This window comes from Pongo pygmaeus, chromosome 9, assembly GCF_028885625.2.
Source record: "Pongo pygmaeus isolate AG05252 chromosome 9, NHGRI_mPonPyg2-v2.0_pri, whole genome shotgun sequence".
NCBI lineage: Eukaryota > Metazoa > Chordata > Mammalia > Primates > Hominidae > Pongo > Pongo pygmaeus.
Genome location: NC_072382.2, coordinates 88,977,540 through 88,998,091, shown reverse-complemented (window position 1 = coordinate 88,998,091; position 20,552 = coordinate 88,977,540). Strand labels below are relative to the sequence as shown.

Here is a 20,552-nt window from a genome sequence, read left to right as displayed (position 1 = left end):
AAGCAAAAACCTGAAAATATCTTAATACTGTCAATAAATAAATGTTATGTCAATAAACATAACAAATTTTGTTACATTTATGCCAATGAATATGATGCAGTTATTAAAAGATGAATTGTATTAGTAGGTGTAAAAAGGAACAAAACTGAACATATATCAATGGGTGAATAAAAGCAAGCTAGAGAAAATTGTGTATAAAATACTCCCATTTCCATAAACATGAAGAAGCTACAGAAACTGAGGTTTGTATAGCCATGGCAAAATTTTGGAAGAGTACATACGAAAATTGATCATGTTACCTCTCAGAAGTAAGATTCTAGCTCTGAGGTGATAGGCAGATAATTCTTATTGTGTAATTTCTTGTACTACTTGGATTTTAAAGTTATATTTATACCCTGTTTTTATAATGAAAATACTTTCTAAGCATCACTGTAATAAAGATTTTAGCTTTTAACTTCAGAATAATAATATCTGGTAGGTGCTTAATATGTGTCAAACACTGTGTTATGTGTCTTCAAAGCACTCTTCTAAACCTCACAACAATTATAAAGAGTATTTCTATCTCCATTTTAAAGATGACAGAGCAAAACTCAGAAACATTAAATAACTTGTAAAAATTCACATAATTAATGAGTGCTACATTTACTCCATCCAAAAGTTTCACTAATCAAATGGTTATACCTTGAGGACCAATGCCAGCACTTAGCACATTGGTGAAAATGGGAATAATTGACTGTCTTCTTGAAGCTTTATTTGTTCATTTGATTTTTAATGCTCATGGGTGGGAAATGACTCCTAATTCTCACATGTTACAGTAGCTGGTAATAATCTAGCCATTCTGTTATACATAACTATAAAACTAAACAAATATGTATATGAAAAGTACATGAAAAGAAAAATATATTTTCAGAACACAATCATGATCCCCAAGATAAGGTTAACAAATGTGGTGAGCCTCATGATTGCCCAGCTTTCAGCTCAGAGGCACCCATAGCACTTGGAGCTGAAGACCAAGAGGCACACAGGTATCTGAGCTGAGGAGACAGAAATCAAAGTTTGGACATAATGTTTTGGACATAATGTAAGGAACTGGAATTTGCAGTCAGAGTACTACAGAGTCTAATTTGCAGTCAGAGTATGACAGAATCGATAACTGTGAAGAAAAGGAGCTCTAGATTGCTTGCTACATAAGACTCCTATTTAGTCTTTGGCTGATTATTAAAGTATGCACGCACAGGATGATACTTGAAAATGCTGGGCAAAGGACACCTACCAAGTTGTTGAGAACTCAGTGAAGATTCCAAAGCTTGCATATCCATTGGAAAAATCTGAGTTCCAACCAGCCAGAATAGAGAGACCTTGTTGAAACTTCAGATAATTAAATGACACTTCAGAAATCTCACATCTCAGGAATAAGGCTACTCTAGTCCAAATATAACAACTCTTATGAACAATTCTTAATATAAAAAAGCTGAAGTACAAGTAAATTAAGTCTGCAAGTATCAAATCCAATCTTAAATAAGAGGAAAATACACCATTTATAAGGTTTAGGATTAAATAAAACATGAGTAGACATGCAAAGACACAGGAATATATGCCCTATAAGTATGAGAAAAGTCAATCAAAATAAAGAGATGCAGAAATAATGGAAAGAGCTAACCAGGACACAAAATAGCTATTATAAATATGTTCAAGGACTTAAAAGGACTAAATGAACATAACGAGGGAAAAGATACAGGATTTCAATAGAAAAATACAAATTATGAGAAAGACAAAATTTTTATATTGAAAATATATCTAAAATAACAAATTCATCAGTTGGCTTTTCAGTATATTATAAACTACAGAAAAGCATCAGTAACTTTGAATACGGGGAAATAGAAGCTACTCAAATGGAAATAGGAGGAAAAAAATGAAGAGACTCTCAGTAAACTGTGAAACGATATCAAGTAGTAAAATACACCTAAAATTGGAGTCCCAGAAGAGGCCAAAATAGACTTAGGGATGGGAGAGGGATGGTGGAAAGATATGTAAAGAAATAATGGTGAAAAGTTTTCAACTCATGGAAAATATAATCGTATAAACTCAAGAAGTTTAATAAGCTCTGAGCAGTAAAAACGCAAAGAAAATCACACCAATATACATCATAATCAAAATGTTACAACCTTATCAAAACTACAGTGAGACACCATTTCACACTAGTCAGAATGGCTGTTATTAAAAAAGTCAAAAAAACAACAGATGCTGGCATGTTGCAGACAAAAGGGAACACTTATACACTGTTGGGGGGAATGTAAATTAGTTCAGCCACTGTGGAAAGCAGTTTGGAGATTTCTCAAAGAACTTAGAACTATCATTTGACCCAGGAATCTCATTACTGGATATTAAAAAAAATCATTTTACCAAAGAGATACGTACACTCATATATTCATCATAGTACTATTCATAGTGGCAAAGGCATGGAAACAACCAAGGTACCCATCAGTGGTGGACTGGATAAGGAAAATGGGGTAAAAATACACAATAGACTACTATGCAGCCATTAAAAATAACAAAATCATGTCCTTTGCAGCAACATGGATGCAGCTGGAGACCATTATCCTAACTAAGCATATTAATGCTGGAATAGAAAACCAAATACCACATGCTCTCACTTATAAGTGGCTTTTAAACATTGGGTACTCATAGACATAAAGATGCCAATAACATAAACTGGGAACTACTGAGGGGGAGAGGATAGCAATGGTTGAAAACTACCTGTTGGGTACTATGCTTAGTGCCTGGGTGATGAGACCAATTATACCCCAAACATCAGCATCACACAATATACCCAATAACAAACCTGCACATGTACCTCCTGAATATAAAATCAAAGTTGAAATTTAAAACTGTAAACCAACAATTTTAAAAAGCATTTTAACAAGAAAAAGGATATAATAAAAATAAAACCACAATTCCATAAAATAAATAGAAAACAAATAATGCATAGAATTCACAAAACCAAGAGATAATTTTCGGAAAATATTAGTGAAATAATAAACTCCCAGACAAATAAAGAAAAAAGAAAATGAAATACCAATATCAGGAATGATACAAAGTACTTCCTTCTATATGCTACTGACAATAAAAGGCAAATAATAAAATTAATACACAACTTAATACGAATAAACTTAATAACTTAAGGGAAATGAAAAAAAGCTCTTTCATTCAACCCAAATGAAATAGAAAAATTAAAGAGCTTTTATCTACTAAAGAAATGATTTCATAGTTATGAATAAACGTCCTACCAAGAAATGTATAGGCCCAGATGGATTCACTGGAGAATGCTAACAAACAATTAAGAAAGAAATAAAATAAGCTTACACAAAATATTTCAGAAAATGCAAGATGAAGAAATATTTTCTATCTCATTTTATGAAGCTGCATTGCCTAATGCCAAACCAAACAAAACATTTACAATACAAACTCACAAGAGACCAATATCCTTCAAGAGTAAAGGTTCAGAAATTCTTTACAAAACATGAATAAGTCAAATGCAAAGATACATAGAAAGATAATATCTTAAGAAGAAATCAGGTTTTCCCCAATATTGAAAGTTTGATTCTTACTAAAAAAATCCATCAATATAATTCAACTTATCAAGTGAATAAAATAATTATATAACCATTTCAAAAAGGGAAAAGAAAAAAATTTGTATTTATTTATAAAAATATGCCTAGAACAATAGGAGTAGAAAGTAGACTCATAAACTAATAAAAGGCATCTACCAAAAACACAGAGCTAACATAATTTCTTAATGTTGAAAGACTGAATGCTTTTCTATTAAGCCTGGGAACAAAGCAAGAATGTCTATTCTCACCATGTACATTAAACCTCATATTAGACATTCTAATTAATGCAATTAGGCAAAAAAAAAAAAAGAAATAAATAATGGGAATACATCAATTTAATGATAGGAAAGGATAAGTAAAAGTTTTTATTCACAGACAACATTATTATATATGTAGAATAGCCTAAGCAATCTGCAAAAAATTTCCATCAAAATTATTAAATATATTTAGAAAGACTAAAAGATGCAAGCATTATATATATATGCATATATATGCACATACATATATATGATCAATTTAAAATATATAAAATATACATATAAATCTATCTAAATATAAATATCTATATATTGTCAGTGAGCTGTTATAAAATAAAATTTTTAAAATATCATTTGAAAGCATCACAATATGCAAAATACTTAGACATAAATTTAGCAAAATGCATAGATACAAGTACACTAAAAACAATAACATATTGCTGAGAGAATTTAAAGAGAACCTAAATAAATGGAAAGATATGCTGCATTCATAATTTAGAATTATTCAACACAGGTATTGTTAGTAAGTGACTTCTACTCAAACTCATGTTTAGATTCAAAACAATACTAATCAAAACCCCAACAGACTTTTCTTGTAGAAATGAATAAGCTTTATGTGTTTGTGTGGTAATGTAGATGACCTGGAAGGACCAAAACAGTACTGACAAAATAAGAACAAAAAATCAATATATCACAAAAGAGTCCAGAAATAGACCACCCACATACAGTTGATCTATTTCTACTTTGGCACCAAAACAATTCAATGGGAGAGAGTTGAGTCTTTTCAACAATTGCAGATACAATAATTAGATACCTATATGAAAAGTACTTGTAAAAGGATAATTTCTAGAAAATATAGCAGTGCCTTACTTAATATACTAAAAGTTTGGTGGCCTTATTATAGAAATTTCCTTTTCTCTGGAATATTGGCTATATCCTTTTACAACACTAGCATTTGGGTTTCACTCCCCCACTTACTAGCCATATGAGCTCTTTTCTAACCCTTCATTTCTTTCTCTGTAAGATGGACTTATTAATACTCATCCTTTTCTTCTCCCAAAAGTAAGGCAATATCAAACAGGATAATCAAAGTATTCACATATCTTCTCCTGCAGTCCAATCTTTACACTTTCCATCATGCTTTTGTTTTGCCTTCTCCTTCCTTAGCATAAAAGTTATCAGCATGTCTTGAGTTAAAAAAAAAAAAGTCAGCCAAATATAGTAATAAATTCAATGTAGCAAATAATTTTAGATGCTACATAGGCCATACCGAAGTCTATAACATTAAGGCAGTTTTGATTGGACCATCAGTTGAATGAAGGACTTTCCTGATGGACTATGATTATTAATGCTCTCAAAGCCCTTTTTATAATGGAATGACACTTTTAAGATTTGTAGTGTAAGCACAGCTCCAGTGATTGCATTATTCTGGAATAATGTACTGTTTAAGTTGAATGGTGTGGGGATTTGCTCCTGGCTTAGGATCCTTGACCTTCTATGCCCTGTTTATTAACCTCATTGCAAGGCAGCATATACTACTGTTCAGTTAGGGTTGAGAATGAATGCTTTAGCAGTCTTAGGAAATATGCTTCCATGTGCCTTCAGGCTGATGTTTATAGAGCTATTGGTGATAAAACTTGAATGACGTTAGTGAAAGGAGGATAAAATTCTTTAGAAAAAATACTACACTTACTTTATGGAATGTTGAGTTCCAAGTTCTCCAAAACAATTCTGGAAAAGAAAATGAGAGTCCTGTGATTTTTTATGGAGTCAGTGAATAAAATAGGTTCGGCATGTAGTTTAATTCAGTCCATTATTGATATCATATTATATGCCTGCCCTATGTAAGGATAAGGGAAACACAGATACAGAAGATAAAAGCCTTGCTCTGGAACTAGTCTGCAGGGATTTTTCAATCCTCAATGCCCATTTATCACTTGGGAAGCATTTAATAAATGTTTATAAAGGAGGCATACACCAGGACAACTAGTATCTATAATTTTAACATCACTTCCATTGATTCCAATGTGCAGCCAGAGAAAGCAGAACTGGGTCCCTCCCAAAAATGTGATGATTTAGCTGATGCTGGATGTAAAGAAAAATTCTCTGTAAAGCTTGAGGAGTTAAAAATGGAAGGAGAGTTCCAGAGAGCATAGCTGAAAGACTTTGGATTGGAATAAACATATATATTTAAAAACAAGAGTAAAACATGCATGAGAAAAGATGATGAATGGGTGAGAAAAGGAAACACTAGGTGCCTTTTTTCCATCCTTTCTTCCTTGCTTCCTTCCTTTCCTTCCTTCATTTCTTTCTTTCTTTTTCGCTTTATTTCTTATCTTTTTGTATTCTTTTTCTCTCACTTCCTCCCTCCATCTTCCTTCTTCCCTCCCTCCCTCTTCCCTACCTCTCTCTCTTCCTTTTTCCTTCCTTCCTTCCTTCCTTCCTTCCTTCTTACCTTTCTTTCTGTGACAGAGGGTCTGAGGACATGAGGAGAGATGAACGTTAGATTAATATTGGGAACACTGAGTTCTAGTTGGTGTATCATTCAGGAGGTAAACTTGGGAACAAGTGTCTAGCTGGTGAATATAAGTATTTAAAGAAGAAACAGTGCTATCTTCAGACATTTGCTTGCCAAATACTTTGTTAATTTGTTTCATCTGCTTTTTGCACAAATTTATGGATTTTATGCATTATGATCTCACCAAACAATAAATGTTCTTACAGTTCACTTCCCTATCCACCAGAGAGGTTTTGGAAAACCTGTGGAGTTTCTTCTCATCTCTGTTGATTTCTATTCTATAGGAGTGTTTGTTAGCTGATACTCTCAATTTAGTTTTTCTCCCAGATCTTGGCTCAGTTTTCTTATCTTCAGTTAGGCCATCTCTGATCTTCCTGAGAAGATAAATTATTCTATTACGTAGCGTCAATCTCCTGTATACCCCTCCTTCATGTTTTACTGACTTGTGTGTTTCAACTTTTTAAAGAGTTTCTTATTGTTACACATCTTTCTGCATAGGATGTAAGCTCCATGGTATAGGGACCACTTCAGTTTTTCATCATATCTCCAGCATGCCCATCAATGTCTGGTTCAGAGATAAGTCAGTAAATATTTGTTGAATGAATGAATGATGGAATGACTATGGGGAAAAAAACCGGAAATAGTAGAGAGAGACAAGCTGACTGCCTTTTGCAGAGGTAAAGCAAATAAGATTTTCCAAGGGTAAGGCAGTTTTGCTTTGGCACTCTTTTCAAATAATCACTGTTTCTATAAGAAGAACGCCTGAACAAACCATCCAGGTAATTCCATGACTTTTGGCAGTTGTATCTTATTTACACTTAAAAAACTGTTATTATTTTTTTTTAGCCCATAAAAGGTTAGGATGGAGAGATCATATGCTCTAGTGTCCCAAGAAAGATGCCATTCCTGAGCTTATAGGGGAATCTAAGTTCCCTGGACAATTTAATCATATTTCTACCTTTAGGATATTGGGGTAGAGAGGAATAGTGGTGCCCCTTCCCTGATGCTTTTTGTCTAGAAACTTTCTTCCCAACTGTGGGACCTATTTAGCAATTAAGATAAAAGGAGCTTTTCTTGATATAATGATGGTCAAAGAATGTGCTTAGCACTGTATAGTTTACATTTAAAAAGTACAGCTTCTCTCTCCCTTCATTGTTCCAAAACCCTTCAAATAGCCATTGTAAAGAAATAAAAACAGCTTAGAGGAGTTAAGTTTTTGCCAAAATCACTTAGCTAATAAATGACATTTTTCAGACTAGTACCAGACAGTGCCGTTCCCCCTGTGCCTTCATCTGCATTTGAAAGGCATTTCCTTCCAGTTCATTAGAAACTGAGCACTAGCTCATAGCATCTTATAGGCAGAAAGAATCCTGGGAGCCACACCTTCCGTCTTTGCACCCAGTGCAGTAAAGCTCTGGACTGCATTCTTCATAAGTAGACACCCAGCTTTACTTGAATATCCACAGTAATGGACATTTTATTGTTTCCTTAGGCAGCCCATTCCACTATTGAGGGCTCTAATTATTATCTGTCTCCATAGGAAGTCTGCTATTAGCGATTGTGCACCAGTAACAAAAGTCCTGCCTAAGCGTTGGTGACAATGGCACTACTCCTGAGAGTATCTGCATTAAGAAACAGGCTGTCAGAAGACAAAATACCTTAACAAGAAGCAATGAAGCTCTAAAAGTGTGATAGCAGGCATCTTGGTCCTTCCTACATAGGGGAATCCTAGTTTGTCTTATTGACACATTTTTGGCACCTGTTCCTGCCATGTTGTCTTAGTTACACTCTTGCTGTGGTGGATTACAGTAACCAGAAGTATGATAGGGGCCCTTTAAAAACCTGAAAGCATAGTTGGGAACCAGTGAGAAACTGATGTTCTTCCCCATTCCCATCTCAATTAAATTTTTTAATAAGCATTGAGATTCTGACAATGTTCGTTTTTAGAACCCTAGAAATAATGCACAAGATTGTATTCATTAATGTAGTCCTTCAACACATATTTATTAGGCACCTAGTATGTGCCAGGTGTTAGGCTCAGCACTGAGAATACAATGATGAACAAAACCAGACATGCTCCTGCTGTTGTGGAATCTACAGTCTAGAAGGGGAGCAGACATTAATTTTAAAAAGCAAAAGCAAATGTGAAATTGCACCTGAGATTTACACTCTCTGAGTGATTTCATATATATTGAGAAGATTCTTGGAAAGTGGCTCTGAGGAGATGATTGGTTTGGGATCTGAGGAAGGCTACAGCATACAAGGGAAAAAGTAGAGTGCAGAGGGTGAGGGAAAGGTTTTACACACGCTCTGTGGTTGGAGGGGACATGTTACATTTGGGGAATGATAGAGTAATGCCTTTGAAGAACAGAGACTGGAGATCATGCTGCCTAATAATGACTTTCCCTGGTGAAGGTCAGATATTCATTTTATCATGTTGCAATTTTTACTGTCCCTATGATGTTCTGAATAGGCAACTTTTGGAGGTTATTAGTTTATTCACCTGAATAGTTGGGATATTTCTCTTTTATTTTTGGGAAATATAACATAGATCCATTAAATAAGATAAAGACTTCCAATCTTGAGATGAAAAATAGATATTTATAGAGCCCATCCTTACAGATTCTTACAGATTCATGATAGCTGCCTATAATTATATGATGACAAGGATTCTGAGTCATGTCTTTGCTTAAGCCCATCTGCTCCTTCTCCTGTGGTTAGTCTTTAGCTCAATTCGTGTGTTCTGGTCATTCCACTTGCCTGTCTTTGTCTCAGAAAGTAAGAAAAGCTATTTTATCCTGGAGCTGAAAAGTACATTGAGCATTAAAAATGGAAGACGAAACTATTCATCTCATTTATCCTATAATGGTGGTTTTGCCTTTAAATGGATTCTAAAGCCATTCTTTCTTTCTCAGTTCTTAAAAACAATTTCATATGGGCTGGTATTTTTTAAATCCAAGCAAAATTTAGGCAAATATGTGTATCTACTCTAGAAATTTTGGGGAAAATCCTTCCATTTACAAACATTTCTGCTGCTTTTCAATTTTATTAAAAAAGAACAACAACAAATCTACAAAAGAAATTTAAAAATATCCCTCTTAACACTGTTCAATATTAACTTCAAGACCTTTAGGTTTTTAAGATCTGGGAAATATGGTATTTCCCAAGAATGTCATTTCACATACTGCATGCTACCCAAGATAAAATGTTTAGAAACTAGGGATTGCTGGAGGTATAAAAATACCAGTGTTTGCAAAACCTACAATAGTAAAATATTTACAGTTTTTCAAATGGGAATGTTAAAGTATCAGCAGGTAGGACTTTGGCACCAAATCTGTAAACATATTGGCTGATTCATGATTTTAGACATATAGGAGAGGTTACCAAGAAGGATGCAGATTTTCATTTATGGTTCACGTTGGTTTGGGGGGGGTTAAATCTGAAGAATTATTTTAAACGCATGTTTACATGTTTTTATTCTATTCACTTTAAAAGTACCTAACTTCCCAATTAATGAGAAAAAATGTAGACTTCTAAGCTATAGAGTTCCTCAGATGTCTACACTTGAAAGGCAAAAAGATCAGTAAGATTGGCTTTAGTAAAAAATGTATAAGGAATCTTTCTACAAACAAGTAAACTATTAATGAAACACTCCAGTGCCTGAAGAAATTAGAATAGGATAAAACTAACCTGAATGCAGATTGGAGGAAGATACTAGCTCTTTTGAGTGCCTAATATGTGCTGGGCTCCTTTCTACATACTTCACACATATGAGGCCCTGTAATATTCACAAAGAAACTTATAGGTAAGACCAGCCAGGATTACAAAGGAGGAAATTGAGGGTGAACAGGATTAGTAACTTGCATGACAAGCACATTTGGGACCTGAACCCATGTCTGACTCAGAGATGCCTCCTCTGTTTTCCTCTGCCTGGAAATATTGGTCTTAAAGACAACCAATTCTCTGTTTTTTTGTTTTGTCTTGTTTTGTTTTGTTTTTTCTTTTTTCTGTTCCCTAGCTCAACAGCTACAGGAGATGGTTGCTTTGGAAAATTTTCAGCAGTCATGTTTTGAAATTAATGGAGAGTTGGAGTTTCTGACTTTTCTCTCATAAATCTCAGCAGAGAGCAATGTATTTGTTGTGACGTGTCTGCACCCAAATTCAAAACAGTTTTCCTTCTCCTAGATGTGTTGCCGTAGATTCCAGCAAGCATGGTCTCTCCAGATTTCAAATTGGATGGTTCACCTCCCTATAATGTACCACTTTTGGTACAGACATCTTGCTGTCTAGAATGTGGGAGATTCTTACCACAGATGGCTGGGGAAGGGTTGAATGGCCCCTTGGCATGGTCTCTTTCTAAATGTGTGAGTGGAAATGGAAGGTCGGGGGCTTGCAATTTGGCTGTGGTCAGACAGCTGCTGAACAACTGAAGGATTTTAATTCAGCTCTGTCTGACTTCTGTCTATCATTCCCTTTTACGTTACTAATGAGTAGAGTTCACTCTTATACATTGCTGTATCTTCGTCAGTACCTGGTACAGTTTTGATTACATGATATCTATCCAAATAAATAACATTTTAAAGAGCACCTGAATTATTAACTGATTCTGAATAATACGCAGGCTTAAATAATTTAGAAGAAATAGGGGAAGAAAATAAAATGTACAAAGGCACAAGTATATGTGAAGAAATAGTTTCAGGAAGTGTTCCTTTTGAAGACTTGGTTTTTACTCTCCTCTATAGCACTCATCACAATCAGCTTTGCATTTAGAATAATATGTCTATCTTCTCAGCTACATTAACTCTGTCAATGAGACATAGCCTGTGTCTCATTTTTTATGGCTCAGTGGCCAGCACAAGGTGGGTTTTCAAATTTTGCTTACTTATTGGCATGGAATTATAAACATATCCCAAAGCAGAGACAGTGCAGCCTCTCCTCCCCTTAAAGCAGCCGGTGCAGTGGAAGTAGTATAATCTTTGGAGCCAAAGAGACTCTCCATTGTCTAGCTTAATTAACTATAAATTTGCCTTAGTTGCTCATCTGTAAAATGAGGCTAATAATACTTAGTTGGGAAGATAAGAGAACTAAATTAAAATACTTAGTTAAGTTGCCCATCCCATGCTTGAAATGAAACAAATTTCAGGACTCTGCAATTCTTTCTTCTGTTGCTCTCCAAAGCAAAGGCTTAAGGAGCCTGGCTGTTAAGGAGCCTGGCTGTTAGTGAGCCAAATCGCCTTCCCTCAGTACCCGACACAAGGATCTCAATCCTGTATTCCTACAACTCTTGTTCATTTTTCCAATTTATGTGCTGTATTTGACACCAAGAGAAAAGCTATTTTTAAGTGTTTATTTTCCCCATCATCTGTGCTGTGTTTGACTCACATGTGATATGGGCAAGAATATTTAATGGCATTCAACTTAGCAAACACCCTCATCAGCCAGACAAGCTGCTTTCTTTCCAGAGGCCCCGCTAGAGCAATTCACTCTCATTTCACACCTGGGGGTGCTTTTCTTCTTCCTTTTAAACAAATTCAAGCTGATCTTCAAGTAAGCATTTCAGTTGAACTCCATCAACCCTACAAAATGGGGCCAGAGGGTACTGGAACAACAGCACATTTCTTTTACAGAAATTGAAATGACTTAATACTTTGATAGCTTGTAGCTGTTCCAGGAGTCTCAGCTGTAATCAGAGCTACTTAATCCTTTCTTCTTCCCAATGAAAATAAATTCAATATATCTGTAGTTCTAGTTCCCCCACAATACTATACATTTTGCCTATATTATCACCTCATGTCATAGAGATGTTATGGTAAGTTAGTTTCATATATATATATGATATATAATGTGTACATGTATATGATATAAAATGTGTACATATGTGTACATATATGTGTACATATATATGATATATGTGTGTACATATATATGATATATGTGTGTAATATATATGTGTGTACATATATATGATATATGTGTGTACATATATATGATATGTGTGTACATATATATGTGTGTACATATATATGATATGTGTGTGTACATATATATGATATGTGTGTGTACATATATATGATATATGTGTGTACATATATATGATATATGTGTGTACATATATGATATATGTGTACATATATATCATATATATATAAAAGTGTACATATTATTTCATATGTAATGCACTCAGCATATGTCCCACACACCAGTAGGCATATTTGATGTTATTTCAATTCTATTGTCTCAAATTTAGGAATGAATATCATCACTATCAGCTAAGACTATAAAATGCCAAATGTGTTTTCTTTAATAACACAGAGGATTACATATGTTCAGATGATTTTAATACAACTATTTCAAAATGATCTCTCTAAAAGGAAGCACATTTAGTGTCATATTTTTGCCATTAGTCCAAAGTATGTCGGAACTGCTCCCAGGGAATCTGTGGCATGTGATATATTATTAACATGATTATCCTCATCAGTCATCATTATCCTTAAAAAGGCTACTATAGTAAATACATATTTTTTCTGGCTATCTAACAAAACTCCTTTACACTGGGGAATAGCATATCCTTTCTCTGTAGAATTATTTATTGCTCCCTCATGCCTTGCCTCTCAATTACTGATTGGCCCTCTTATTTAGTTCTGGGGCTGTCCTATTATCAAAATTCTACCTCCTAAAGAAAACAATCCCATATACGATAGCATCAAACAGGATAAAATACTTAGGAATGAATCTAACTAAAGAAATGAAAGATTTACACATTGACCACTACAAAATGTTGCTGAAAGAAATCAAATAGGATAGAAATAAATGGTAAAACATTCCATGTTTATGGATTGGAAGACTCAATGTTGTTAAAATGTCCCTACTACCCAAAGTTATCTGCAGGTTCAATGCAGTCCCTATCAAGATCCCAATGGCATTTTATTTTCAGAAATAGCAAAAAAATCCTAAGATTCATATGGAATCTCAAGGGACCACTGAATAGCCAAAACAACCCCGAAAAAAAAGAACAAGTTGGAGACCTCACACTTCTTGATTTCATATACTACCCCAAAGTTTTTCTAAGCAAATAAACTGGTCACGAAAGGACAAATACTGTATGATTCCACTCAGGCAAAGTAGCTAAAGTAGCCAGAATCATAGAGAAAATAAGTAGGAAGTTGGTGGCTAGAGGTGTGAGATCACGAGAGGAAGAGGATTGGAAAAGTTAGTTTTTAGTGGATATATAGCTTCAGTTTTATAAGATGAAAAAGTTTTAGAGCTCTATTGCACAACAATGCAAATATACTTTACTGAACCATATGCTTAAAAATGGTTAAAATGGTAAATTTAATATTTTGCTTTTTTACTACAATTTTTTAAAAAGGAAAAATAAAGAAAACAAAGCATCTTCCTTCCTCCTGACCATAGTTGATTGGTCCAGCAGTGGGCTCTTGACCTAAGCTCAGCCAGTCAAATAGCTATGTAAAAATATATATATATATATATATATATATGTAAAATATATAGGTATATATATGTGTGTGTGTAAAATATATATATGTATGTGTGTGTATACACACACACACACACACACACACACAAAATCTGGAAAAAAAGGACACCAGTCATCTTTGATAACTAAAACTCTGAGTTACAAGGTTTGGAAGCTGCCAGTGTGATATTTCTTGCCTTATGAGAGAACTGGTCTTTGGTGAGAGAAAAGTACCAATGAAAGATGAGGAGAAAGTATCCCAGCATCTAAGCGTTAGCTATAACTGAGCCCCTAATATTACCATCAACATCATGGAAACAACAATTTGTACATGGAGTATCTGTGGAGCAACATACTAAATGTTTTATGTTTATTGTCTTGTGTTGTAAGTTTACAAATCTTATACCAGGGTCTCTAACATCTGTAAAGCGTATAGTCTACCAGGATGATCAAGTACACAAACAGACAATTTCAACAATATGAATAAGGTAATATGATAATTTTAATAATGAATAAGGTCTAACAATTCCAATAATTGAATACTTTGAATACGACCTATATAACACTGATCAAAAATGAGAGATATTGGGCTAATCCTAGTGAAGAGAATACACAAGACTTTCTTGAAAGAAACAGTACCTCAGCTGAATCTTAAAGAATGGGTAGAATTGAGCTAACCAAAGAAATGGGGATATATCATGCCATTAGACAAAGTAAGAAGTCAAAAATCAATTCCTCAGGTGTTTAGGATGAGTGGAAATTGCAGTGGGGAGTGAAGAGTAGTAGGAGCTGAAGTAGAGAAGGGCTAGTCAGCTAGAGCTTGATTGGCTATGCTCTGACTACATCCTGCTAGCAACCGCAAAATTTCAGGCAAAATTTTTTAGGACTCAGTAATTAGTTAGATGTGTATGGGGAGTAATACCAAGGAAATAGAAAAGAAACATTCAAGATGTTGCCAAGTTTTGGCAAAGATTCTGCTACCTCCTTGGTGAGTGAGCTTGGACCAGAACTTGAGTCTTTTAATTTCCAGATTATTACCTAATAGGGCTCTCAGACTGCACATGGCAGTTTGAGCATCTCTTCCATGCCCATTTCTACTGCTTTTCCTTCACTCACACATTCCTCATCAGACATTGAACATGTATTGTGCTAGGTACCAGGGATAAAAGATGTATAAATTATGCCTCTTATCATTAAAAGGCTCAAGTAAGGTAAACAGGCTGTCAAACAACTACTATATCACATGATGCAGGGTTTCATTCAGCTGTGTACACAGGGCTGCGGGAGGAGAAAAAACAAAAGAGAAACTAAATGCATTATTGTCTTATAAAGGCCATGGAAATGAAAGGATATTTGATCACCTACGTTCAAAGCTCCAGGAGGGCAAGACCTGTATTCTTTCTGTTTACTCCTGATTCCTAGTGGCCTGTCTACAGTGTTCTACAACACATTTCAAATTCTTGATACACATAACATATTCAAAATACATATTCAAAATCTTGGTGTAATTCATTTGAACTACTGGGCAGCCTATTCACTGGGATGAGAAGAATTTTGTAGCCAGAAAAATGTTTCCAATTCATAGTTTAAATATATTTCTAATGAAAAAGGTCATTCTGATGCCCAGAAACTCTGTTCTTTAGATGATCCTTAAATCTCACCTAGTTTCTGCCAGTAAATGGAGGAAAGAGCAAAACCCATTTCAGCCTGCCCACTACTGGAAACACAATCCAATCACAAAATCTGACTGATCAATGAACAAGTGGTAAGCAATCTCATTAAGTGGTATTCATTCTTCCTGTGTGTGTAATGATAAATATGACATACACAAAACATTAGATTCAGGGTCAGGGATTATATCTATATTTTTTTCCTTGATACTAAAGCAAAAGATTGTAAAGTTCCTTTTTTGTCACATTCTTTAGGGTGTCTTTTAGATGTCTGGTGTTTTAGCAATGATGAAAAGCAAGAAAATGGAGGAACAAATGAAAAGCAGACTTGCTAAGGCCACCCCAAATGAACACTTGTCTTTACTAATACTCTTCACATTCCTGTGTAATTATTTTTCTTTAAGGATAGTAAAAGTTGAAGGGTTTTGCTCTTTCTCATGGAATGTATTGTGAACCAACCTAATCTAGATGAGAGAGGGTGGGTCAGAGCTGGTTTCATGAGAGTGTGACCTATGCAGGTACACATGGCCTTATACTTAGAAGGGTCTTAACTCTTGGTTTAATGCTCTGCTTTTGCTATCTTGACATTCTTACCAATATTTTTTTTTAACAAGGGTTCCCATGTTTTCAGTTTGCACGAGGCTAGTCCTCCTGAAATGGATATACTAGTGCAATATCTAGAACATAATGACTACTCAGTAAGTGAATGAATTCATAAATGAATCAAATTTTTCTTGAAAAATAAGTTAGAGATTTCCAAGTTGAAGTGGGAAAGAATTAGTACAAGAAAAACTTATGCAACAACACAGAGAATAAAGAGAACCTCTATGATTCTGGGAGTGGCAGGAAGTTTCGATTATGGCTAGAGACCGGCCTGTTTGGAGTCAGTTATGGGACAGATGAAATTGGAAAAAAAAAATACAACAGTTGATAAAAATTTTGAAAGCTTTAGATGCCATTCTAAACAGCTTAGGCTTTATTCCATAGCATAAAGAAATCCATAGAAGTCCATTAAGCATGAAAGTAACAAGGATCAGGTATGAATTTTAGATGGTCACTCTGGCAGGTGAGGGATGAACCAAGGGCTTGGTATGAGTCATGGGATACTTAAGCAGCAGCAGAACATAGGAGGAGCTGGCTGCTGGGAGGAGGGAAGACATGTGTCTCCTGGAAGGAAACAGAGGTCGAAAGTAATAGCAAAGTGAATGTGTTTGAACTTTAAAATAGTTTTAATCTTAGGCAACATACTTAATCTCCCCAGACATACTTCTTCATACATATTATAAATAGTTTGGATCACATGATCACTGAATTGTTTTCCCGCCTTAAAATTTGTGTGATTTTATAGTTTTTCAGATTTTTTAAAGTTTTATAAAAATACACAGAGGTAATTCTATAACTTCACTAGATTGGTGCTCCTAGAATGCAGATACTTTTTCTTCTTCACCTCTTTATATCTAATTACTAGAGTAGTGTCCTGTATATAGAAGGTTTTTCACAAATATCTGTTAAATAATACATACAATATTCTATCATTTATAATGTATATAATTTTTATACTGTTAATATCTTCAACGAACATTTAGTGTGCCTCTAATATAATGAAGTTCTATTACATACTGAGAATACAGAGGAGAGGTACGATATCTGCTCTTAAGGACACATTCTAGTTGCAAAAATAACAACAACAAAAAAAAACACACAAAAACACACACACATCTACATGTTATATAGAACAGTAAGTGTCATGTATAAGGAAAGTGTGATGTAAGAGAAAGAATATGGGCTTTGAAGTCAGAAAAACTCTGGATTCAAACCTGATACTTCTATTTAGCTACTCTGTCAGTTTGGGAAGCTAACTTGACTTCTGTGTGCTTCTTTTACAAAATTGGAGATAATGCCTTTGTTGTAGAGATGTTAAGAGGATAATAATACATAATATATGTAAACAACCTCACATATAGTAGCTACTCAAAAATTATAACTATCATTATTATTACTGATCATAATTATTATTATTGATAACTATTATAATTATTACTGCATACACACAGGAAAAAGTACTCCAGCCAACAAGTTAGGAAAGGCTTTTTCAATGAGGTGATCTTGAGCAGGTTCCTGAAAGATAAGAAGAAATAAACTAGGCCCCATCCTGGGCACAGGGAAGAAGAGCACATGTGGTTTGGATTTGGGAGGTCATGTGTGCTCATTGCAAGCATTCTTGTTTGGCCCCAGCAAACTCTGCTGTAGAATCAGTCAGAGGGAGGTGGAGAACGGTGGGAGGTGAGGGGCCCTCTGCTCCCACCTTCTTTCCTTCCTCTGTACTTCCTGGGCAGAGGGCATATCAGCAGTTTCCTGGCCTAATAATCAAGTTCTTCCATTTGGAGAAAAACATAAGGTCATACTTTCTTCACACTCATATTTTCAAACTTTAAAAACGATTGCTGATAAGAGGAAAACAAAGTTATTAGTGAGTGTTCTGTTCTGTATGTTTTTCCCTTTAGAGTTACATGAGCGCTAATTAGGGAAAAATCTTTTCCTTGAAGCAGTATTAAATGTTTTGTCTAAGCATCACAATGAACCACTTGCAGACAACACCAATTGCTAGTGGTGTCTCCTTGGAAGTAGCCTATGCCTCCATTGTCCCTTTGGAGTTCAATAGTGCAGTACTTCATTTCACCTTTTAGGCAACCAATCCATTGGGCTACGTGCGTGAGAAATTGGCTCTAATATATTACAAGAAAGATAAAATAATCCTCGATGTAAACCATAGCTTATTGCTCCTCATCCCCTAAGAGCAGCGCTAAACCTGGTTTCTTGCATGTTTCCAGCAGTGTGGAAGGAGCAGGCAGGGAGGTCCCTTCTAACCCCCTTGTTCTTGAACGTTTACCAGAAGAGCCACTGAAGAAAGAAAGTTAAGATTAGTACATAAATGATGCTTGTACATGTATAATCTGATTTCCAGCATTCTTTCAAGACACAGATTATTATCTTTATCCTAGAATGAGAGAACTGAGGCTCAGAGAGTGAAAGTATGAATGTTCCAGATCTCGCAGATAAAGAGTGATAGAACTAGGATTTAGACCCATGTTTGTCTAACTCAAAAGCTGGTGCTCTTTTCATTATCACATGCTTTCACTTTTTCTGGCTGTTCACAACTTACTGTATTGCATCCATTCCAAGACACATTTTTTTCCACATTGTGAGCATATCTGAAATGGAAATACATAGTGTTTTACAATGGCTATTAGCCAAGACAGAATTGTAACTATTAGTCATTGCCCCTGTGTGCATAAACTCGGATGTTATTATTGAAGTCACGATTTGATAACTGCAGTCACTTGATGTCTTTGTCAACAAACCACTTAGGAAATATTTGAAGAGGATTATGTGTCCTAGTAGTCTTCTGAAAAATCTTCCTTTGGTACATGGTAAGATCAAGAAAGCACCACCACTAAAATATACAGAACAAGAGTCTGGGGCTTGGAAAAAAAAATCTTCAGAAAAATAGTAGAACACTTTTCAGAAATGCCACATCACTAATGCCCTTGATGGTACAGGGGAGAATGTTGTATAAAAAATGCACCAACTAGAAGATTCTTATAGCAAAATAAGACTCAAAATAGTCAAACTGGTTTTTCTTATATTGTTATTACATTTTGCTGTATTACTACTGCTTACATTTTATTTTTATGTAAGATTGATGGGTGATTTTAAAAATCCAAGTTTAAAATGTCCCACATAATCCTGGGATTACTCATGAATTTGCCTTCTTCCTTTAGCTAGATGTATGTTTCAAAGAGCAAGGTCTGGCCATGACATGAATAACATCATGTTTTTGAGATCCTATCATCTTCCAAATTTTATGTTATGACATATATCTTTTATTGCAAACAACAATCTTGTCAAGTAGCTATTACTTTTCTCATCTTATAGATAAGGAAATGAGGCTTAAAGACATTAAATAATTTGCCCAAATTCATACTACTAGAAAGAGAGGGTTTTAACCCAGGGTGGTCAGACTTTACCATCTTGGTGTGGAATATCATATTGTATTACTTTTGAAATATTTTCTGCACATCACACCAGAGATCCAGCACTCTGTAGAGCATATGCTAAGTATTAGTCAGTTTCTGGAAAATTAAGTAACAAATTCCTGTTTTGGCCACTAAAGGAAGAAGAGGGCAAGGATGCTCAGGGCAACAGTAAGTTGCTAGAGACGTCTAGCCTTTTCTTGCTACAGCACAGTGAGGCCAGGCAGACTTTGCAGTAAAACATAACTGAGTTTTAGTTTCAAATAAACCACTCACTGACTGCAAGAACTGGAAAAGTTACTTAGCCTCTCAGAGACTTATTTGCATGTAACAGGATGATAGTCTCAAGCCTGCTCAGCTTTTGGTTGCCTTAAAGGAAATAATGAAGGTGATTTTGTCACACTTAGCACACCACCTAGCACAAAGGCCCCCAGGGGAAGAGAGTTGTTTTCCCATTTCATGGGGTTTGGGGCTGAATATATCAGTCTGATTTTACTCTCAGGCTTTTACTTCATTGAAGTTATACTGGCTGATGAAAATGGTTTTCTGTTTGAGTGACAGATATAACCTTTTATTGATGCAATATATATCCATTGAACATAGACAGTGATGTATCAGAAGATGGGCTGGCATCAGTGTAAAAGAAAAAAAAAAAACAAGTGCTTCAGCATCAGGACATCTTCATGAAACCCGACTCGATCAAGTGGTGTCAACTTGGACAATCAGCTCATCTTTTTTTCTCAACCTTACTTTGTTTATTGAAAGTGAATAATAGTATCTCTTTTCCAGGGCAGCTGTGATGATTAGAGGAGATAATTTAAATAAAAGTGTTTGTACTAAGAAGGAGTTAATGTAATAGCCATTTCCCCTGACCTTGATAGCCATGGGTAGAATCAGGATACTTGATTAGTTGCAAATTAACCAACCAACTGCTAGTGTGCTGGTAATTCCTTAACCACAGGTTTTCTGGGGGAAAACAATCTCC

The 20,552-nt window shown here is 35.0% G+C and overlaps 1 long non-coding RNA gene across 2 annotated transcripts in view; it reads right to left on the bottom strand.

Annotated features, from left to right (window-relative positions):
- Positions 1 to 20,552, bottom strand: part of LOC134740271 (uncharacterized) — a 332,371-nt gene that overhangs the window by 56,645 nt on the left and 255,174 nt on the right. For both annotated transcript variants that reach the window (XR_010127610.1, XR_010127609.1), the window contains exon 3: positions 5,562 to 5,599. This is a non-coding gene — a long non-coding RNA (uncharacterized LOC134740271). The remainder of the gene's footprint in view (positions 1 to 5,561; positions 5,600 to 20,552) is intronic.